The 24,453-nt window shown below is 46.4% G+C and overlaps 1 pseudogene; it reads right to left on the bottom strand.

The window, feature by feature from the left end:
• Positions 1-21,161: 21,161 nt before the first annotated feature.
• On the bottom strand, positions 21,162-24,232 carry LOC108178282 (small ribosomal subunit protein uS2B-like; annotated as a pseudogene).
• Between the last annotated feature and the right edge of the window lie 221 nt (positions 24,233-24,453).

Raw genomic sequence — 24,453 nt, 5'->3', positions numbered from 1 at the left:
GAACATAACTACATATCCATTCTTTTTTTTTTTTTTTTTTTGGACAGGCAGAGTTAGACAGTGAGAGAGAGACAGAGACAGAGAAAAGGTCTTCCTTCCATTGATTCAGTCCCCAAATGGCCGCTACAGCTGGCACACTGCACCAATCCAAAGCCAGAAGCCAGGTGCTTCCTCCCGGTCTCCCATGCGGGTGCAGGGCCCAAGGACCTGGGCCATCCTCCACTGCCTTCCCGGGCCACAACAGAGAGCTGGACTGGAAGAAGAGCAACCGGGACAGAATCCAGCACCCCAACCAGGACTAGAACCCAGGTGCCAGCACCGCAGGCGGAGGATTAGCCAAGTGAGCCGTGGCACCAGCACTACATATCCATTCTTACAATGGAATACCACGCAGTCATTAGATGGAATGAGGTACATTCTTGCTAATGGCATGAAATATGCCCAGATCACACTGTCAGTGGGAATGGGATAACGGTGGAGAGAGCTGTGTACAGTTCTACTGTGGGGCCAGGGAGGATATAAACATACCCATCTATATCCATGGCACTACGCTTATGAATGTGTATAATATATCTGTATACATATAGACCATAAGAGGATACCAAAAAAAAAAAAAAACTAAATAATTATAGCATCTGGAAAATGCAAGAAGAACATCTTCATCTTTTCTCTGGATTGTCTCTCCTGATGTTTGAATTCAAGTTTGCCACTTGCATGAACAATGCATCTGTGGATGTGAGGGCAAGGCCCCTGCTGATAGCAAGTTCAAGCGACAAAGCTATGAAATACAATGTTAAGCCTGCAGTGACATGGGATAGAGCTGACCTCTTGGCAGAGGAGAGGCAGAGAGTGCTACAGACATCTCGCCCCGCACATCCAGCCACCTTCTTGATGGAGAGCTGGCAGCACACAGTAGGTGCTCACAACTTGAAGCCTGATTGCTTATTCATACTCTGTGTTTTTTTGTTTGTTTTGTTCTTTTTTTTTTTTTTTTTTTTTTGCCTGTGACTTAAAAGTGCTTTGGCAAGTTCAAGAATCAGGAGAGGGGCCGGCGCTGTGGCTCACTTGGCTAATCCTCTGCCTGCGGCGCCAGCATCCCATACGGGCGCCGGGTTCTAGTCCCAGTAGCTCCTCTTCCAGGCCAGCTCTCTGCTGTGGCCCGGGAGTGCAGTGGAGGATGGCCCAAGTGCTTGGGCCCTGCACCCGTGTCGGAGACCAGGAAGAAGCACCTGGCTCCTGGCTTCGGATTGGCGCAGCGCCAGCTGTAAGTGGCCATTTGGGGGGTGAACCAATGGAAGGAAGACCTTTTTCTCTCTCTCTCTCACTAACTCTATCTGTCCAAAAAAAAAAAGAATCAGGAGAAAAGTTTCAGACCCTGTGGTGCAGCAGCCCCTTGAACCATCAGGCCTCAGTGCGTGAAGTACCTGGCCAGACACCCTACTGCTCTCCTCCAGGGCAGTGCTGGCAAGCCTGGTGTTTGTCTCTATAATGGAAGCCTGTATGCTCTCTGTGTTACTACTCTGAATCTCCTTAACAACACTTGGAAGGGTATCTAGTCTGAGGAAGCTGACATGGGTGTCACAACTATTTCAGGTACAAGAACACATAAGAGACGGCCGGCGCTGTGGCTCACTTGGTTAATCCTCTGCCTGCAGCACCAGCATCCCATATGGGCACCGGGTTCTAGTTCCAGTTGCTCTTCTTCCAGTCCAGCTCTCTGCTGTGGCCTGGGGGGGGGGGGGCAGTGGAGGATGCACCCACATGAGAGACCAGGAAGAAGCACCTGGCTTCTGGCTTCGGATTGGCACAGTGTCGGCCATGGCAGCCATTTGGGGAGTGAACTAATGGAAGGAAGACCTTTCTCTCACTGTCTATATCTCTACCTGTCCAAATAAATAAATAAATAAAATACTCTGGTTCCCTAGCACCCCATCAGACCTATTCTGTACCTGAAAAACCCTTTTGTGGACCCAGTGAACTCTGGGCTGATGTTTTGCCTTTGACAATTTCTGAGGGACCTTACAAAATTTAGTCACACTTCCTACATTTGTGGTTCAAAAAAACAAATACGGGCCGGCGCCGTGGCTCACGAGGCTAATCCTCCACCTTGCGGCACCGGCACACCAGGTTCTAGTCCCAGTCGGGGCGCCGGATTCTGTCCCGGTTGCCCCTCTTCCAGGCCAGCTCTCTGCTGTGGCCAGGGAGTGCAAGGGAGGATGGCCCAAGTGCTTGGGCCCTGCACCCCACGGGAGACCAGGATAAATACCTGGCTCCTGCCATCGGATCAGCGCGGTGCGCCGGCCGCAGCGCAACGGCCGCAGGGCCATTGGAGGGTGAACCAATGGCAAAAGGAAGACCTTTCTCTCTCTCTCTCACTGTCCACTCTGCCTGTCAATAAAAATAAAAATAAAAATAAATAAAAATATGGCTGGAAGAACATTGGCCATTGTGGGGAGCAACTGGAAGCAACTCGGACTAGACTAAGTTACTGGAATTAAGACTTATTCTATGCATCTGCTCTCCCACAATATGGCGCTGGGAGAGGAGGAAACAGCTTCTGCACAGCTGCCTCCAGTTCAACCAATAAACTGTAGGACCTGCTCCTGATTGGAGGAGAGCAGCGTACTCGGCGTGTGGGTAGCAGAGTTGGGATTGGTGGAAGAGGACTATAAAGGAGGAGAGAGACAACATGCACCAGGAACATCTAAGGGGAACACCTGAGCAGCCCCTGAGAGAGCCGGCCAGCGGTGTGCCGCTCCCCCGCGGAAGTGGGGAAAGTGTCAGGGGGAACCGCCCTTCCACGGAGGTGGAAGGGACGGTAGCCAACCTGGGAAGAACCAGCAGCAAACCCGGGAAGGGCCGAGCAGACAGAAGAACAGCGCAGGGTCATGTGTCGTTCCTCCACGAAGAGGGGGAGCGACATAATGGTGCCATGACTCGGATAGGAAACCTAGGCAGGTTTAGTGTCGTTCCTCCATGAAGAGGGGGAGCGACAGGCCATGACTTTGCTCAATGTCTAGATGCTCAGGAACTTCTAGAGAAGCATGTGGGATGAGGAAGGACCTTGGCTGCCATGAAGTAGCCCTATGGCCACGAGGAATTGGATTGGGGTATAGAGTCAGGCAGACCTGCAGGGAGATCAACTTGGCAATGTGAGCAGCTCACTGGAGCTCCACAAGCCTTTATTTCCAGTACAGCAAGGACTTCTCTGAAGCCCTCAACTAGGTCACCTCCTCTTGTTTTATTCTTTCATGTACTGTATGGCTTGTGTTATTTGTGACCATGTGATTAGGCAGCAAACATAGAGCCAATGTACAATTTGAGTAATGTCTGTCTCTCTACTACTCTCCAAATCTGATTAAGAACAGATACCAGTGAGGCCAGAGCCATGGCGAAGTAGGTTAATCCTCCGCCTACAGAGCCGGCATCCCATATGGGCGCTGGTTCTAGTTCCGGCTGCTCCACTTCCAATCCAGCTCTCTGCTATGGCCTGGGATAGCAGTAGAAGATGGCCCAAGTGCCTGGGCCCCTTCATTCATGTGGGAGACCAGGAAGAAGCGCCTGCTCCTGGCTTTGGATCAGCGCAGCTCCGGCCATTGTGGCCACCTGGGGAGTGAACCAATGGAAGGAAGACCTTTCTCTCTGTCTCCCTCTCACTGTCTGTAATTCTATCTCTCAAATAAATAAATAAAACCTTAAAAAAAAAAAAGAACTGATACTGGGACTGCCACTGTGTATAGAGGTAAAGCCTCCACCTGTGGCCCTGGCATGCCCTATGGGCACAGACGGCAGCTTTACCCATTATGCAACAGCGCTGGCCTCTCTCCAATCTTTCTGACACCCAAAACCGCATACTACATCCCTTTTAAACTGCTGTTCACTAATTCAGGTCCCATTTTGCTATAAATAATGTAAGTATTGTATTTATATGTAAATTATGCAAAAATTTTAATCTAAAAGTGGTTATCAACAAAGGTAATACAGAATATATAAAGTGTTTAAAGAATATTGTCCTTAGGCCGGCGCCGCGGCTCACTAGGCTAATCCTCCGCCTAGCGGCGCCGGCACACCGGGTTCTAGTCCCGGTTGGGGCGCCGGATTCTGTCCCGGTTGCCCCTCTTCCAGGCCAGCTCTCTGCTGTGGCCCGGGAGTGCAGTGGAGGATGGCCCAGGTCCTTGGGCCCTGCACCCCATGGGAGACCAGGAAAAGCACCTGGCTCCTGGCTCCTGCCATCGGATTGGCGGGGTGCACCGGCCGCTGCGCGCCGGCCGCGGCGGCCATTGGAGGGTGAACCAACGGCAAAGGAAGACCTTTCTCTCTGTCTCTCTCTCTCACTGTCCACTCTGCCTGTCAAAAAAAAAAATACAAAAGAAAAAAGAATATTGTCCTTATAATTATTATGTTTCTCTGGGAGCCACAGCATAAAGGATAAGGAAGCTACAATTAAATCCCAGTTTGTTCCTTAAATATATGCATTTGGACAAGTGATTTCATCTCTCAGAGATGTTTTTGTGTTTTTAAAATGAAGATGATCTTGGCTTCCTCTTGGAATCAACAAAAGCATTAGATTATGCAGAACTCACAGATACAACAGTAAGCATGCAGCAGGCATTCTATCCACTGACTCATTCATTCCTTCAATGAGCAGTTTTGAGTGTTTACGTATGCAAACACTATGAACACCAGTAAACAAAGGCAGATTTCTGATCTAATGGAGCTGACAGCCCAGCAGGGAACATATGCACGCATAAAATAATAACAAAATAAATATATAAATACACACAGGACAAGGACCATGACAAGGAGGAAAGTCGCTCTGAGAATAGTTTCCTGGGCCTGAGAGGTCAGGGAAGGTTCTCTTGGGGCAGAGGGTAATGGGCCCGGGCATTTTTACCTTCTTCAAAGTTAGGAAACAAAACTTCAGCCCTAGGCACCACTGACACACTGTGGTCATTCAATTAATAATACTTCAGCCAGCGGGCACACACAGGACACGCTGCGTCCAAATGTCCATTCACGCTCTTATGGTAACACCATCTTGACCCTATTCTTCCATGTGCACCTCTTCCCCTACCTCAGCAGGATGCTGACCACCTGCTTGCTAATCCAGCAGAAGCTGCTCCCCGGTCATGAAAATGTAAGTGCTATCACAAGTCTTCCCGATTAGGCCAAAAAGACGGCCGGCTGCCCAAGCAGACAGCTCCTAAGTCATACACAAAGGAATGGAGTAACACAGGCTCCCAGCCTGTCTCCCTCTTAGGCTGCGAATGCGTGAGACCTTACCCCCACCTGCCGCCCTGGGCAGGAAATACCTTGCTTCGGATTCTGACCGCATCACCCTCCCATCCCAGTCAGGGATCCTATACATAATTTCCTGAATAAACTTCTTACATGGAACTCCCTTCTTCATTCTTCAGAGGTCTTTCTGGTTCAGCGTGCACTGCAGGCTCTGCCAACATTCAGACATTCTCCACTCCCCTCATATTTATCTTTCACTCCCTTCCTTGCCATTCAGCTCATCTGGTCCTGGCTTCTCCCTTACCAGGCATCCATTTCCCTCGCCTTCCTTTCTCTCTGTGAAGTTTTTCCCTCCAGTTGCTAATGAGGTTGTGGAGAAGAGAAGCCCTAAGGGGGTGCCCGGTGCATCCACACCCGATCCCAGCATTTCTCTGTCACTCCCCAGCTGAACCACCTTCGCCTATGCTGGCTGCAGATCTGAGGTGCTGAGTGGACATGCGGGGAGGAATTTCTGGAACTGCTCTTCCTCTCAGGAGTCTACTCCTATGAACATACGATGGATGCCTCTAAGGAGGACTTGAAGTTTCGCAAGGAGCTTCTCAACCCAAAGCTGTAGGTCAGGAAAAACCCAGGGGTCCTCCAGCACTGCTGCTTTTTACAAAACAATAACTTGCAATTTGCTTTAGAATTCTCCTCAGTGTGAACATGAAACTGCCTTACTTTGTCCTTCCCAATGACTGTCTAAGACATAAAAATAATTGCTTTGCCTCTCCCTCAGTATTTAAGGACCACAGCTTGACAGAATAACACATGCATTACCAGGAGAAAACTGAACTATTCCTCTACTGGTATGTGACAGTTTATACCAAAACAATGATTTTTGTGGACCAGCTGTTCTGTGAGGCCGGCCTTAAGATTGCAGATCCATCATCTCAGCACAAGGGAGTGAGCAGATGAATTCTATGCTTGCGTCCGCACCCTCTGTGAAAGGATTCAAAAAAAGAAAGAGTAACGGGGCAGGTTCTGGACAGCCAGAGGGAGGATGAGAGGACGGCGGTGGCCCGCCATTCTGTCTCCACCGCCTCCCACCCTCTGAATTATTTCACCAGAAGCAGATATTGCCTACTCAGAAATACGGAGAGAGATCTTAAAAACAAACAAAACAGCATCCTCACACTACCCCGCAGTCCCCCTTACCCAACCTGCTCAGGAAAACGCCCTGATGGCCAGCAGACCGGGAAGTGAGAAGGTGCTGGTAGTGGAGGAAGAGGGAGCCGCCAGTGATGCACTGCCCGCTGGACGCCCTGGGAGAGAAGACCCCGGCCCAGCCCCGCAGCGTCCTGAGTGGCACAGCAGGTGCTCATAGAGTCTGCCCTTCCCTGTCCCAGCAGGGGGCTAAAATTCTTGAAGTGGTTACACAGAGGCGACAATCCAATTCAGCAGGACTGTGCCATGCCAATCAATCTTCGTGTTTGTCCTCTGTGGTTCTCATTTAGCTGCGGGGAAAGTCGAGGTCCTCTCCCGGAATGAGGACAGGTTTGGGTCCCGGAGGCGCGGTGGCCCCTGCCGGCCTCAGTGGCGGCGGCCGCGGGAACGGGCCCCAGCTTGCTACCCGGCTACTCGGGGAAGGCTTGCCCCGACCCCAAGCCCCTCCGCTCCAGGCAGCTCTTTCCAGAGCAGTGCGGACAAGTCTGGGGCTGGAATCTATAAGGGAAGCGGGAGGCCCTCCCCATACTGGCTCCAGAACCTTCCACAGGCCCCGCGGGCACAGAGAACACCATTCAGCAGCAGATGCTGCCCTATCCAACCACCGCCACGCATGCATGCACGCCCACCCGCCCTAGTTCTCGCCCAGGAGGAAGGCGGGGAACTAGGGGACGGCGGGAACCAGCCCAGAGAACGCGTGGCAGCAGCCTGGTCCCGCGCCGCTCCTGCCCTCTGCTGGGAGGAAGGCGCAGTTACACACGGCGGTCTGCGACGGCCGCGGAGGGAGGCCTAGGCCTGTGGCGCTCAGCCTTGACGCAGGCGCCCTCGGCCACTGAGGAGACCAGTGAGCCGCGATCGGACTGGCGTGCAGATTCCAGAAAGGAATGATGACGAGGGATTGGGTCGCGGGATTCTGTCATGTGAGAAGAGGAGGTGTCCGCATATCCCAGGGATCCTGACAAACAGCCAGGACTGCCATCTTAGGAACATGTGTAGTAGTGGTGGCGTTTTGTGAAGTTGCTGCAGAGGTTAGGCAGAAGTGTGTTACAGCATTCACGTCCTTCTTAATTAAGGGGGTTTAGAGCTATGCACATTCCTAAAGACGAGTTCCTTGTACTACAGCCATGCTGGGCCCTTGACCTGGGGCATCTTATTGAGGAAACAGTTCTCGGGTACCTGGATGCTAAGGCCTGCTGGAGGTATATTGTCAGACAACACAGACCAAAGGGGGAAAATCCTCTCTTTCATGGGGCCTTTCTCCAGTGAAGGCTGACAGACAATATAGTAGTTGTGCAAATTATACAGACTGCTAAGGTTATAAGCTATACCGGGAGAACATCGCAAGAAAGAAGCAGTGAGTGACATTATGAAATGGGATAGTCAAGGCAAGCATCCTTGATCTTGCGACAGCTAAGCAAAGACTAAGAGGTGGAATGGCCACTATCCTTGACATGGCTAGGAGCAAATGTCTCAAAGCAAGACTCTGCCTGGGATCTTTCCGGAACAGCAAAGAAGCCAGATCCTAGAGAAGAGGGAGGAGAATGGGAGAGGCCTTGACCTGAGAAGACAGCATTTAAGAGCAAGCGGACTTTTGTAGAGATTTTAGTTTTTATTCAGGGTGAAATGAGAAGCACTGCTAAGCAGGGTTGTGTGATCTGAGTTATGTTAAAGGATTTCCTAGGCTGCTGGGGACAGGGGTCAAGGGTAGAAGCAGAGGGTCCAGGCCCAAGGCTTTGACAGTAACCCCCTGGGGAGATCAGGACTCTCAGAGTGAGTTTTAAAAGTAGAAAGAGCTGAATTCACTGACAAGCTGGAAGTGGGACAAAAGAAAAAGAGATGAACCGAGATTAATACCAAAGCCGTTAGCCTCAAGAGAGAAAAGAAGGGGTGAACATCTGGCTGAAGTGGCTGCTTGGGACACCACAACGCATACCGAAGTGCCTGGCCTGGTTCAAGTCCCAGCTACTCTGCTTCTGATCCAGCTTCTTGCTGTGGCAGGAAGTGCCCATCCTGGCAGGCAGCAAGTGATGGCTCAAGTACTAGGGCCTCTACCGTGCACGTCGGAGACCCAGATGGAGCTCTGGGCTCCTGATTTTGGTCTGGCCCAGCCCTGGCTGTTGCAGGCATTTGGGGAATGACTCATTAGATGCAAGATCCATATCTCTCTATCTCTCTCTGTCTCTGTCTCTCTCTCTCCCTCCTCTTTCAAAGAAAATGAAAATAAAATTTTTAAAGATTTATTTATTTATTTGAAAGGCAGAGTTACAGAGGCAGAGAGAGAGAGAAAGTCTTCCATCCTCTGGTTCACACCCCAAATGGCTGCAACAGCTAGAGCTGGGCCAATCCAAAGCCAGGAGCCAGGAGCTTCTTCCAGGTCTCTCAAGTGGGTGCAGGGGCCCAGGGTCTTCAGCATCTTCCACTGCTTTCCCAGGCCATAGCAAAGAGCTGGATAGAAAGTAGAGCAGCTAAGACTCAAATCAGCACCCATATGGGATGCCAGCGCTGTAGGTAGTGGCTTTACCAGCTATGCCACAGCGCCAGCCCCCAAAATAAATATTTTTTTTAAATTTTAAGAGAGAGAAGAGGACAGTGATGCCAATAGAGAAACAGCCTGAGGTAAAGAATAGAGGAGAAGGTGATTATTCCCATGTGCAATGTGTTTCAAGTGTCTGTGAGACATCCAGGTGAAGACATCTAGCAGACAGTTGGATGCACTTTCCCAAGAAGCAGGAGAGTGAGCTGGACTGGATATATAAATTTATGAACTCATGGAATAGCAATGACATTTTAAAGCCATAAGACTGGATAAGACCACCACAGCAGTGTGTTTGTAGGTCAAGAAGATGACTGAGAGCTGAACCCTGGGATCTCCAAAATCAAGATGTGGGGGGTACTTGTGGAGGATACTGGAAACAAAAGCCTTGAAAAGATAAGGGAGGGGCCAGTGCTGTGGTACAGTGGGTTAAAGCACTGGCCAGAAGCACTGGCATCCCATATGGGCACCGGTTTCAGTCCCGGCTGCTCCACTTCTGATCCAGCTCTCTGCTATGGCCTGGGAAAACAGTAGAAGATGGCCCAAGTGCCTGGGCTCCTGTGCCCACATGAGAGACCTGGAAGAAGCTCCTGGCTCTTGGCTTCGGATCTGCGCAGCACCGGCCGTTGCGGTCATCTGGGGAGTGAACCAGCAGATGGAAGACCTCTCTCTGTCTCTACCTCTCTCTGTAACTCTTTCAAATAAATAAAATAAATCTTGGGGAAAGAGAGAGAGGAAGGGAGGAAGGGAGGAAGGGAAGGGAAAAACCAGGAGGCAGAGACCTACCTACACTCAGTCTGCCGGTTACCTGCCTTGAGGGCACCAGGCCTGGTCTCTCGATGCTTTCATCTCTGTTCTTATAACAGAAACCATCTTCTCAGATCAGCATCATCAAGGAGGAGGAAGTGATCAGCTGTGCTTGATGCTGCTAAGTGTGGAAAATCAACCCTGTCTCACTTCCAATACAAGGACAGCTTCCATAGCCTCTTGACCCTGCAGTGGATGGCACTGAGGAGGCTGGGGAGTCCAGTGAGGAGATTCAGAGTTCTCAGCCTAGAAGCTTTGTACAGAAGGTGACTAGGAAGGGGGTCCACATTCAAGCCATGTTTTCTTTCCTACAGAGGGAATGAAGAGGTGGAAAGGCAGGTATCTACCTGTGGCTCACTCCCTGTAGCTCACCAGTAGCTCCCTCCCTAGACCTGAGACTTCACATTCTCTTCACTTCTGCTCCCCCTCCCCTGCACACTCACCTCGGGAACTTGCTTTGTCATGTCCTCCTTCCTCCCCCATGTTACTCCCCGACTGTGCACATCGCCCTGCTGATCTTCAGTGTCGCACACAGACCCACCTCATTTTGTAAACAGCCACAGAGTTCTGCTGGAACCCTCTAGTTGAGGAGCCATGTGTCTTACTCCCACTTCTATGGCTAACTTTCTATGTCATGTAGGCCAATCACCCCACCACTCTGGACCTCGGTTTTGAAGTGAAGGGCTTGGAATAAAAGACTCCACTGTTCTTTCCAGCTTAGACTCTGTGTAGTTCTCTGAATCCCTGATTAGCTGTCTCTGCAGTTCAGCTATCTCTGAAGAAATTTTTAAAAATACCCTAACACTAATTAATCCCAAGAGGAAGCTCTGACAGGTGCTTTATAGCCTACAATATCTCAGCATCCAACATTTTCATGCCTTATGGTTTTGCAAGGAGTGTTGGAAACAAGCAAGAAAGCCTCTACCTCTTTGGTGCATCTGTTTCAGTAAGGCAATTGGGAGTGTGCCTCCCTACAGGGCTGCCCAGTAGCTGACATTCTCCATCCTCATTTAGAGCTGAAAAGGTTTTCCTCTGTGCACACGACCCAGGGTGACCCACCCACAGACTCCTGCCCCACCATTGTGAGAGATTTACGTGTTTCCCGGCTGGAAAAGAGAACATAAGCATCTTGTCTGAGATCACGCGGTTGCTGAATAGCAGAGCTGTGAGTCAAACTCTGATTTGTTTTTTAAGTCCATGCACTTTAGATAAGCAACTAAGCTTGGCCCTTTTAAGGGAAAGATATGAGGCAAGTAGAAGACTGAGTCAAAGGATGATACCCCACACAGGAAAATACCCTAGTTTTGGAGGAAAAATACACCTTGATGGTGTTAGGAGGCCAAGGATTTCTCTGAATAGAACCACAGGGAAAATCCCCACTATAAAAATGTCAGCAGGAATTACTGTTGTTGGGAGACAGAATGGCTCAAACTGAAATCTCTTGAGCTCAAATCAAGCTTCATCTGGTACAGATAGGCCTGGATCTTTATCTAAGGGGTTTCCAGGCATTAGGCCTCCTGTACCTTAGCTCCATTCCACCTACACTATTAGTTAGCAGCGTTTCCTTTTTATCAACTCACATTTCCACAGTTTTGTTGAATGCAATAAAAAACATGAAACCACAGATTTGATGTGTTATTCATTCACACTAAAATAAACACATCACAATGAGCATTTTAAATGTATATATGTAAGCTTCTTAACACCAATTCACTCACTTCCCCTTACCTATATACATTTCACTCTCTTACATTCAGCTTTATCTTGTACTTTAACTTGAAAAATTCCACCTGGAAAAATGCTTTCACAGAAAAATAAAGGACCCAAGGACAGTAGAAAAAAATGAAGCCCAAGGTTAAATATTTGATCATATTTTTCCATTCGGTTCAAAGCAGAGATTCAACAACACAGGTTTATTTTCTCATCACTATGGAAATGTTCCTAATGACTTCCCAGAATTATTCCTAATATTTTTCATTGAGTTAACAAAAGAAATAATTTGTGTTACTTTTTGCTGTGAGTCCATAAGTAAATTAGTGTGTTAAAAGGCAATTCTTTCTGTCTCAGATTTACCAAGAGTCCCTGAGAAATGAAGGCCCATGACAAATTAACCCATCTTAAGTCAACCTAAATGAGACTTTGTGGAAAGAAATGAAATAACTGTTTTGTGACCTTAGCTTGCTATCTGCTCTCAGTCTGTAACAGAGCATGCAAAAATACGCCCATTAAATGCCATTACCGACCTTTCCCTTCAGTCTACTTGCCAAAGTATCTCCAGGAATTTCAAGAGCACAAAGCCACTCAAAACAACTGGTCTACAAACATTTTTAAAATTTGTTTTAAACTACTGTTCCTGTGCTATTTTGTGATCCAGTGGGATTAGTTCACAATGTATATTAGCACCACGCTCACATGCTAACAGTACATATTTGGCTTCGTAAGTCTTCATTTCTTTTTTAAGGGCCTGTCATGACATTTATTCACTCAATGTTGTACATTCCAAGTTTTACAGTGTGCCTGCCCCTCCTCTAAGCACTGGAACACAAATGTGAATAAGGACAGTTTCTACCTTCCAGCGTTCTAATCAGAAGCCTGGCAGCTCGCAGGAAGTTACGATACACTGTGATGTGTTAGTGGCATACAGTTTTTTGAGACCAAAGTGCCATGGCACCGAAAATGTTCCTGTAACACTGTGAAGTTAGCACCTTCCCATTTCCTCTTCAATGATGTACAATGCGCAAGAGAGATCCCCAAGATGTCTCTAGTACAGCTTTCCATGCAGCAGCCTTCCCCCGGGAGAAGCCCTCTGCCCCACCTGCCACGTCTGTGGAAGGTGACCTGCTGGGAGCAGTCCTTCCTAAGTGATTGCCTCAGATGCTCTACTCCAGTCTGTCTTCAGGGACATCTAAGATCAGGAAGAAAAGGACTGCTTTATGTCCCGGATATAATCAGTGTCTGTATTCTTTGGAAGAAGGTGGTGTTGAGGACATTGATGCCTTGTCTTCCAAATGAGAGTACATGTCAACATTGGCTGAGAGTTGAGTTGATACTGGACTGAAGTAGAGCTTTGTTTGGCAGGAGTGTGGAGCCGGGTTGTGGGCCTGTTAGTGGACAGCAGGAAGATGATGACATTGATTGGAAAGAGGAATCAAAGAGCCAGGGCTCTCCTCTCGCTCTGCCTAAATCCAGATCCTGCTTTTCGCAAAAGCATGTCAGATACATAATCTTGGCGGCAGCCTGACTCCAAGCCATGAGTTAGGGTGCAGGAGCGGTTCTGCACACCTAATAAAACCAAATATATGCTGTTAGCATGGTTCTACGCTCCCTGGCCTTTGAAGTGGATGCTGGGAGTGAGTTTAACAAGTCCTTCCTGGATTGTGTGGTCCTTCTTGTCAATAACCAGATTGAAGACTTCTTCATCACCACTGGTCCATCGGTGCTACCGCAAAGAGTCCAGAACTGACCGAGAAGGAACTGTTTTATAAATATGGTTTAAATGCATGTCTGCTGGTGGAATAATGTCCTGTCACAGAAATTCTTGGTTCTGACTTGTAGTGCTTGCTACAGTCGTAAATTGTGAGACATCACGGGAGCGTGATGTGATCCCACTGCAGTTCCCTGAAATGTCATCAGCTCAGGAATTCTTTCCCCTATCTCTTAAGAAATCCAGTTCCACAATTTTCATGATCTGTGTCCAAAGTACCTCACACCCAACCTGCCACTCCCCACAACATACTTTTACCCTGATCATACCCATTTAGCCACCAATTTCTATATCTAATTATTCACACTGAGAAGCAAGCAAAGGCTAACTATCACATGCTTGAATTTATAAAGTCAGAGTATTGGGCTGAGTACCCAAAACATTTTTGAAAGGTGAAAGAGTACTTAAAACAAGTCTTCAGGGTGGGCATTTGGCTCAATGGTCGAGCCACTGCTTGGGATGCCCATGTCACATGTTTCAGTGTCTGGTTCAAGTACTGGATTCTCTGCTTCCAATCTGGCTTCCTGCTTCAGCCTGGCCAAGTCCTGGCTGTTTCAGGCACTTGGGGAGTGAACCAGTGGATGGAAGACAATCTACCTGTCTATCTATCTCCCCCTTTCAACTAAAATTAAAATTAAATAATTATTAATTTAAAAACTCTCCCCTTGATTTTCATATTCACCCACTCATTTCAATTGCCTATAAAGATCATAAAATATATATAAACAACATATTTCTTGAGCCAATCACACCTCTTCAGCCCCATAATGATTGGCCTGCATTCCTATATCCAGATATCTCTATAGTCAATAGAGTTCCTTTTTTACCTTTACCTCCTATTTTACTCAGGTCCATCCTGGAATACTAAATCTGCCTTGGCTTAGTCATGCCAGTTGGCACCTGGCTCTTCCTGCAGGTCATGACCCAGGCTTGTAAATCATGTTCAAGTTCCTCATTTGCTATTCCAGGGCCTTGGCACCCCAAGGTTATTCTCTATGCCATCAGACTGATTAGCTACCTGTTGTGAACCCTTCGCTTGCTCTGCCTTGCCCTGCCTGGAATGACATGGAAGGTCCTGACATCTGTGTCAGCCTTAGCTCATACTGCTCCATGTTGGCTGGCTCTTTACCCTTAGGTCCATCCCTTAGTGTTAACTGGTTTCTGTAAACTTGAGTAGATCAATGTTCCTGCTTGCGAGCAGTTTTTACTTCCCTAAAAGTTTTATGCTAAAAATTTTGCAAATTTTACTTTATTACATCTACCCAATAACTTTACAGCATTTTACAGTTTAGAAGACTGAGTCGTAGCAACGATGAGTAAATATCACAGGGTGAGCATCAGCACCTGTCCCAGACTAGGTTGTCCATAATCTAAACTCTTAACCAAACTTAGATAAAAATTTCAGAGATACAAGCCTGCAGAATTAACCAGTAAATTTCCTGTGAGCTCTGAGGTCTCAATAAATGCCTTCTTTATGCTAAATTCATGATGATTCCAGGGCTGGCGCTGTGGCATAGTGGATAAAACTGCCACCTGTGAGGGGCCAGTGCTTTGGCATAGCAGGTAACGTTGCTGCCTGCAGTGCCCGCATCCCATATAGCTGCTCCCCTCTTCCTCTTCCAATCCAGCTCTATGCTGTGGCCTGGGAAAGCAGTGGAAGATGGCCCAAATCCTTGGGCCCCTGCACCCATGTGAGAGACGCAGAAGAATCTCCTGGCTCCTGGCTTCTGGCTCCTGGCTTCGGATCAGCACACCTCTGCCCGTTGCGGCCAATTGGGGAGTAAGCCAGCGGATTGATGACTCTCTCTCTCTCTCTGACTCTCTCTCTCTCCCTCCCTCCCTCCCTCCCTCCCTGCCTCTCCTTCTCTCTCTGTGTAACTCTTTCAAATAAATAAATAAATCTTTAAAAAAAAAAAAACTGCCACCTGTGGCGCTGGCATCCCATATGGGCACCAATTCAAGTCCCAGCTGCTCTACTTCCAATCCAGCTCTCTGCTATGGCCTGGGAAAGAAGAGGAGGATGGCCCAAGTGCTTGGGCCTCTGCACCCAATATAGGAGGCCCAGAAGAAGCTCCTGGCTCCTGGCTTTACTGGCCCAACTCTAGCCATTGCGGTCACTTGGGGAGTGAACCAGTGGATGGAAGACCTCTCTCCCTCTCTCCCTCTCTCTCTCTCTGAAACTCTGCCTTTCAAATAAATAAATAAATCTTTAAAAAAATAAATAAATTTATGATGGTTCCACTTGCCTTGCAAGCAAACTTCCAATTTCTTAGGAAGAGGTAGGTCCATTTTCCAACCCTCCCCTGAAACAGTCCTCTTCAATTCCATCTGAGCATCTTTCCAACTTGTCAAAAGAAATAAAGAAATCACCACCAGCTCAGAGTACGAAAAGCTCTAGATCTAGATATCCTTTAGTTCAGTGATCCTGAATAGAGACATGCAGGCAGCCCTGACGAGAAAGAGCGCAAACCCAGTCACCTTGCTGAGCCTGAGACCAAGAAGATGTCAATACACCAAACAGTTTTTGAGTTAAGATTAATTAGCTCCCTCCATTCATTGCAATTAAATTTGCCTGCACATGTTACTATGAAAACTCTTCATGCAATATATAAAACAAGTGGTGTGCACTGTCATTGCCATTCTCACAGGTAGCTGCTGGTTAGGGAAAGGTGTGTGCAGGAAGATAGTGATGGCAGGTTAAAGGCAGACACTGTCAGATATCCCATAACTAAAAAAATCTCTTTTTTTAACTTTTACTTAATAAATATAAATTTCCAAAGTACAACTTTTGGACCATAGCAACTTTTTCCCCCCATAACCTCCCTCCCACCCACAACCATCCCATCTTCCACTCCCTCTCCCATCCCATTCACATCAAGATTCATTTTCAATTATCTTTATATACAGAAGATCAATTTAGTATATACTAAGTAAAGATTTCAACAGTTTGCACCCACACAGAAACACAAAGTATAAAGTACTGTTTGAGGACTAGTTATACTGTTAATTCACATAAATAAATCTCAAATGGTAGACATCAAAGTGGCTTTGAGCAACCGTGTGGCCAATGTCCTTAACAGATGTTTTTACCATGATAGAGGAAAGCTTTTCCTGGAACTGTATCTTACAATGTTCCTTGATTACAAATAATGACATATTGAGTATTAGCCAATAATTCAGTGCCAGCTGTGGCACTGTTGTGGCACGTAAGCTAATGAAATAATAGAATGAATTGCATTTAGCAGTCTGTTGATTCTAAAGACAAAATCATGCTGAAAATCTAGGGTACTTTCCTTGCACGTGTTTGTATCAGTTCCTGTTTCAGGTAAACAGGTCCACAACCCAAGAGCTTTCCTGTCAATTAGGTCACTTGGATTTAATTCAGAGTAAATGAAGGACAGTTAAACATGTTCAGAGGAACCTTAAGAAGAAACAATCAGAAAAATCACTTTGGGGATGTGCTTTGAAAACAACTTAAAGAAGAATGGGCAAGGATTTGGCAGAAGGTTGTCTGACTCATTTCTCAGTTCACTGTAACAAGTCTGATACACATAAACATGAATGTTTCCAGGAGCCAAGCAAGTGTCAACATGGAGTAAACAGACATGATGATCACCACGAGGGAGGAGCAGATTCAGTGTATTTTTGCTTCATGTTGTAAACTTTCTACCCAATGAGACTATAAACATCCCAAAAGAGTTACACTATGCCTGACTAGTTTTTACCTTCTTGTCACCTATCAAAAATGCTTCTACACTATACATATGGATAATTGAGGAAACTGAGAATTCACAGAACAAGATGGCAAAGCAGAGTAGTATTAACTCTGCATTCAGTCCTATCCAGGTCAATATTAGTGTTCATATTAATATAAGGACATCAACAGTAACATGATTGCATTTTCAGATGACAAGAATACAGAAAGATAGTTTTAAAAAATGTGGGTTAATTTTGTTGGATAATAAATACATCCAAAGGAATTTTTTAAAGATTTATTTTAGCCAGCGCTGCGGCTCACTAGGCTTAATCCTCCGCCTTGCAGCGCCAGCACACTGGGTTCTAGTCCCGGTCGGGGCACCGGATTCTGTCCCGGTTGCCCCTCTTCCAGGCCAGCTCTCTGCTGTGGCCCGGGAGTGCAGTGGAGGATGGCCCAAGTGCTTGGGCCCTGCACCCCATGGGAGACCAGGATAAGTACCTGGCTCCTGCCATTGGATCAGCACGGTGCGCCGGCCGCAGCACACAGGCCGCAGCGGCCATTGGAGGGTGAACCAACGGCAAAGGAAGACCTTTCTCTCTGTCTCTCACTGTCCACTCTGCCTGTCAAAAAAAAATTTTTTTTAAAGATTTATTTATTTGAAAGACAGAGTTACAGATAGAGGTAGAGACAGAGAGAGAGGTCTTCCATCTGCTGGTTTATTCCCCAGATGGCTGCAATGGCCAGAGCTGCAACCATCTAAAGGCAGGAGCCAGGAGCTTCTTCTGGGTCTCCCACATGGGTGCAGGGGCCCAAGGACGTGGGCCATCTTCTACTGCTTTCCCAGGCCATAGCAGAGAGCTGGACTGGAAGAGGAGCAGCCGGGACTTGAACCGGCACTCATATGGGATGCCACAGCACCGGCCCCTTCAAAGGAATTGAAATCAGCATATGAGATACCTGCACTCTCATGTTTATAGCAGGTCAATTCACAATTACAAAGGTATGGAATCAACCTAGATGCTCATCAACTGTTAACTGGATAAAGAAAATATGGTATATTCACACAATGGAATATTACTCAGCCATAAAAAGAGTGAAATCCTGACATCGGCAATGAAATGGATGGAACTGAGATCATTATGCCAAGTAAAATGAACCAGACCCAGAAAGACAAATACCACATGTTTTCTCTTATTTGTGGGAGTTCATATAGAAAGTATAAAAATTGTGTGGAAGTCATATCATTTGGTATGTACTTATAAATACTGCTTCACTGAATCATGCCATATACATGACAATATGCTCTTCTTTCCCATAACTCCCTCACTTGGTGATGGTAATCTGTTTTCAAGAAAAAATAGTATATATGTGTATGTATATAATTGTCTAAAGATGAAGTGATTGTGGTAAGATGTTAAAAATTGTTACATTTTTAAAATTAAAAAATAAATTCACTTTTTAAAATGATTAGTTCAAGAGGCCAGAGCAGTGGCGTAGCTGCCGCTTGCAGTGCCGGCATCCCATATGGGCACTGGTTCAAGTCTACTTCCGATCCAGCTCTTTGTTATAGCCTGGGAAAGGAGTGGAAAATGGCCCAAGTCCTTGGGCCCCTACACGTGCGTGGGAGACCTGGAAGAAGCTCCCGGGTCCTGGCTTCAGATCAGCACAGCTCCAGCTGTTGTGGCCAACTGGGGAGTGAACCAGTGGATGGAAGACCTCTTTCTCTCTCTGCCTCTCCTTCTGTATGTAACTGCCTTTCAAATAAATAAATAAATCTTTTTTAAAAAAATTTGTTCAAGAACCCAATTCCAGTTTTTCTCACCTAGAACTTAGAATGTCTCTTACTGCTCAAACCTTCCCTGCCTGCAATACACTTCCTACCTCTGTGCATTTTCCCATGCCAGCCTCTTTGCTCAGAAGACCCACCCCTTCCCAAACACCCTGGTTAACCCCAGCTCATCCTATAGTCCTTCTCAGATAGAGCTTCCTCCTGGAAGCCTTCCTAGAATCATCAGGCAAAGTAACTTCTTTCATCCCTCTACGCCTATCAATCCACACTCATGAAAGAGTTATTGCTTCTATCACATGTTTGTTTCTCTGTTTTTCCATAAACTACTTGGAAAGCAAGACTGTGTTTCATGTATCTTAATACATCCTATATCTACAGTTTCAGGAATAGAGTACACAGTCCATAAATACCTGTTTTATAAAAATAAAATTCCTGTTTTACATCATGAAATACAAGCATTGGGTTTGTGAATGACCAATGTGAACAAATGCACAATGCTGAAAATCTAGAGTGGAGTGCTTTACGTGATACCAGATTCTCATCCCTTTACAGATTTTACGTGTGTGTGTGTGTGTGTGTGTTTTCATATTGTGTTAGTTGACATGGAGTGGAAGCAATAATCAGATCAAGACCAAAGTCTAGAGGAAGTTAATCCAATGCAAGAGGGCAGAGGAAGGAACTCCAGGGAACTTAACAACTGATTTAAAGCAATAAATCCAACAAGATATGTGAAAAATATATCCAAAAAACTGTGAAAAAGTGTGTAAAGAAATAAAATCTAAATAAATGTAAAAAAAAAACTGATTTAACCTTCTGCAGAATTTTGAATAAGAAATTCAAATTCTATAGCTTCCAACATACAGGGGTAATGAGATGGAGAATGTGTGACCAAGGATCCAGTAAAATTACTAAAAGCAAAAAGGAAATTGCATTCCTCCTTTATGAGCAGAGTAATCAGTTTTCCTTTATGTAACATGGTCCTTTGGTGTGCTGGAGTAGGAGTAAAAAGAAGAAGAAGAATCTGTCCTGCAGATTCATAGGAGATTTTATGGATGTCTAACACCTATAGTAACATCACGGCTTGGATAAAGTCTTTTCTACTGAGTTCAAGATTGGAACAAAACAAAGAAGATACTGTCTCCCAAAATACATTCTGTTCTTTCCCCCAGCTTTAGCCCTTAACACAGAGCTTGGAACACATAACCAAATCAGTAAAGAATCCCATTAAATCAGGAATGAAAAGCAATTTCCATGTCATACATAAATGTCTTCTCCTAGTATATACCTTCTCTCTCCCTCCCTCCCTCCCTCCCTCCCTCCCTCCCTTCCACCCTTTCTTCCCCCTTTCTCTTTTCTCCTCTCTCTTCTTTCCCCATCCATTTCTTATCACATTTGTTTTTCACTTCCTAGACAGGTTCCCAGGTTAGATGGCTGTGCTATTTCTGGTGCTTCGCAAAAATTCTTTCAGAAAGTTCCCTCTTGAGTCAGTCCTTGTTGCAAGGTAATACACTGGACATGGTATTTCTAAAAGATACAAAGAAGTTGATGATGGACCCAAGTTTCTTTCTTGGGATTCCTCTCCTGAGTCTGGACTAGAAACCCCTGAGCTTGTTATTGGACAATAGAGGCCCCTGACCAAGACCACTGTAAAGAGGTAACTTTAAGATTTTCTTCAGAGTCACCAACTGAGAACAGAAAGACTTCTACATCTTTACTGTCATGGACATTCTGGTCCTCATGTCCGAGTCTCAGTCTCTTGAAAGAGATATGGGAGATTCCCAGTGGGTGTCTAACCCTGGGCTTCTCTCCTAAGATCTTGCTGGTGCAGTAGCATTCACCCTGAATCTCTAAAAGAGCTCCTATGTGAACATGATGCATGTTCTGAGGATGTCAAGGATCCATTCGTGCCATCCCATGCCAAGACCAGCAATGCTCTGTGGTGCTCCCTTGCCCTATATCTGTGGGAAGCCCTATCTGGACTTGCCCTAGCCTGACTTTTAAAAACTTCTAATCCCTCTGGAATCAGCTTGCTCTCTTCAACACAGATTTCTGCTCAAGGAGACCAGATCCAACCAGCAATCTCTGCCCTGCAGCAGGATCTTTTCCTCTTTTTTTATGTTTAACTGATATAAAAACTACGTGTATTTGGGACTATCACATGGTATAGAATCCAAATCATGGTCAACACTATCTCCTCATGTATTTATCACTTATTTATGGTGAAAATACTAAAAATACTTTCTTCTAGCTTTTTATAGAAAAATATACAGTACACTATATTTATCTATAGTAACCCTGTGTAATAGAACACTAGAATTTCCCCCTTCTCCTATAACTTAGTGTCCCTCAACTTTTCCCCATCTCTTTCACCCCTGCTCTCCCTAGCCTCTGATAACAGCCATTATACTCTTTTTTTTTTTGTTTGTTTCTTTGTTTGTTTTTTGACAGGCAGAGTGGACAGTGAGAGAGAGAGACAGGGAGAAAGGTCTTCCTTTTACTGTTGGTTCACCCTCCAACGGCCGCCGCAGCACCGCGCTGATCCGAAGGCCGGAGCTAGGTGCTTATCCTGGTCTCTCATGGGGTGCAGGGCCCAAGCACTTGGGCCATCCTCCACTGCACCCCCCGGGCCACAGCAGAGAGCTGGCTTGGAAGAGGGGCAACCGGGACAGAATCCAGTGCCCCGACCGGGACTAGAACCCGGTGTGCCGGCGCTGCAAGGCGGAGGATTAGCCTAGTGAGCCACGGCGCCAGCCAGTATACTCTTGATTTCTTTTTTGTTTGTTTGTTTGTTTTTAAATTGGTGTTCATTTTCCATCAACCTCATTTCCATTTTTGCTTCAGAGACCGTGAAGAGAAGCTTAGGACTACTTAGTGGTTTGCCTGAGCAGTGGGAGCTGCAGACAAGTTTTCCATGATGGGTTAACACTCCCATCTTCAATAGGGAACTGCTGAATAGGCACAGAGGGCACATGCATGCCTTCAGATCAGTCTTCTACCTCAGGTTGAGTAGCAGTAAACTTGGGAGCTAGGGTTGTCCATTCACCTTGAATTCCTCCCTGGTCACAGTTTTTTCAGCAGCACCTTGCTCTTATTTTTCAATTGCTTCAGGATCACTGTAAAGTATAGATCAGGCATGACCTCCCACAGGTGTTCACACAGATGGTACCACGCATGCACAGAACCTCCCAGGCCAGCATCCACCACATGAGACCCACAGAGTGGGTTCCCTTGGTGTTGCATGGGATAGTGATGTCCACTTAGAACAGAGGTGATTCTATGTTACCCAGTGACGGTAGACAAGTTCACATAAGATGCCTCTAGGAGAGGCTGGTGGTCAGCCTGGGACCAGTAATCACCAGAAGATGTGGATCCCAGAAGTCTGTCTGGATCTGGTTAGTTAAGGTTCCAGGTGTAAGGCGGCCAGCTACAGGAGTAGCTCCAGTTGGAACAGCAAACTTCAGCACAGTCCTCTGGCCATACCTGGGGGATATCACACTGACATCAGCAGATTTTTCAATGGCAGCAATGACAGGAGCCACTGACAAAAGCTTCTCGCAGGTCCTCTTCAGATTTATGATGTAGATGCCATCACTTTTCCTTCTGTAGATGTACTGTTCCATTTGGAAGTCAAGGTTGGTGCCTCCTAGGTGGGTTTCTGCTGCAAGGAATTTGAGAACATCCCCCTCCTTCATTTGCAGGACATCAAAGGCTCTGAACATTACTACAGCTTCCTTTCAAGTTACACCAGCAATCAAGAACAACACCATCTAGATCCCTCACCAGGTAGCATACAAAGGCTGTATTCTCAGCTTGTATGAGGCAGTGCTGGCATCCCATATGGGTGCCAGTTCAAGTACCGCCTGCTCCTCTTCTGATCCAGCTCCCTACTGGTGTTCTGGGAAAGCAGTAGAAGATGGCCCAAGTGTGTGGGTCCCTGAACCTGTGTAGGAGACCCAGAAGAAGCTCCTGGTTCCTGGCTTCAGATCAGCTCAGCTCCAGCCATTACAGCCATCTGGGGAGTAAACCAGTGGATGGAAGACCTCTCTGTCTCTCCCCCCACTCTCTCTGTAACTTTGCCTGTCAAGTAAATAAATAAATCTTAAAAAAAAAAAAAAAAAAAAAACACTCACAGCTGGCGCCGTGGCACAGTAGATTAATCCTCTGCCTGCGTAGCCAGCATCCTATATGGGCGCCAGTTCAAGTCCTCGTTTCTCTTCTTCCATTCTAACTCTCTGCTATGGCCTAGGAAAGCAGTAGAAAATGGCCAAAGTGCTTGGGCCCCTGTATCCACGTGGGATTCCGGGAAGAAGCTCCTGGCTTCTGGCTCCTGGCTTCAGATCAGCGCCGCTCCGGCCACTGTGGCCAACTGGGGAGTGAACCAATGGATGGAAGACCTCTCTCTCTCTCTCTACCTCTGGCTCTCCTTCTCTCTCTATGTAACTCCAACTTTCAAATAAATAAATAAATAAATCTTTAAAAATAAATAAATAAATAAAATAACAAAACTTACATTAGAAGTTATCTGGTAGTGTGAGGAGGAGGAAGAAAAGAAGGAGGAAGGAAGGAAGGAAGGAAGGAAGGAAGGAAGGAAGGAAGGAAGGAAGGAAGGAAGGAAGGAAGGAAGGAAGTTGGGAAGGGGAAACAGAGGAAGAAAGCAAAGAAAAAAAGAAAGAAAAGAAAGCAGTAGGAGACATAAGACCAGGAAGAAAAGGGGAAACTTCAGGATAATGTGTCACCCCGGTAGCCCATCTGGAAGGGAAGGTATACAGTGAGTCTCACAGACAGTGGCAAACCAGAAGTGGTTACTTCAGCCAACAATAAACACTTACTAAAACCCTAGTGAAGGCAAGGCACTCAGAACACAGAGATAAAGTCAAAATGGAAACACAGAGAAACCAGAATGACTCAGAATTCCAGACAGGTCATGTTTGAAGGAGTCATTCACACACTCCCAAGGGGGGTGAAACTTGAGTCCCTCTCTTTTTCTCCTATCCTGGTGCAGGGGCATTATGTGCAGCTTCAGCATAGGCCTTTGGAGAGTGAGCCCTAATGAAAGCATGTGAGATCTAGTGACTTTCTTGAATAAATTGCCTATGAGGAAACATTTCACAAAGCACAGTGTGTGCCCAAAACTTGAATGGTGGCATTTGGGGCCATGACATGATCTCAGCCATATGAATAGCATTCCGAGGAAAGGAAAAGAAGCTATGGGACTCAGTCCAAACCTTTGACCAACTGACTGTAGAATCTTGGCATATTCTCCCAATACTCTTTTCATCTGGAAAATGTAAGGCTTGGATGAAATGTCTAGTGTGTGTGTTATTTGCGTGGTTTGAGTATGTGTATATGTGTATGTGTGTATAAATCCCACATTCATGATTACATGACATAAAACCATTTTATATTCATGGTATATTATAAAGTCTCTAGGTATAAAATATCTGTTACATATGTATGTAGAGTCATCAATTATCACTTAATATTTATTTATTTATTTATTTATTTTTTATTTTTGACAGGCAGAGTGGACAGTGAGAGAGAGAGACAGAGAGAGAAAGGTCTTCCTTTGCCGTTGGTTCACCCTCCAATGGCCGCCGCTGCAGCCGGCGCACCGTGCTGATCCGATGGCAGGAGCCAGGAGCCAGGTGCTTTTCCTGGTCTCCCATGGGGTGCAGGGCCCAAGCACCTGGGCCATCCTC

The sequence above is a fragment of the Oryctolagus cuniculus genome, chromosome 12, assembly GCF_964237555.1.
Source record: "Oryctolagus cuniculus chromosome 12, mOryCun1.1, whole genome shotgun sequence".
Taxonomy (NCBI): Eukaryota; Metazoa; Chordata; class Mammalia; order Lagomorpha; family Leporidae; genus Oryctolagus; species Oryctolagus cuniculus.
This window is presented reverse-complemented; position numbering and strand designations above follow the sequence as displayed.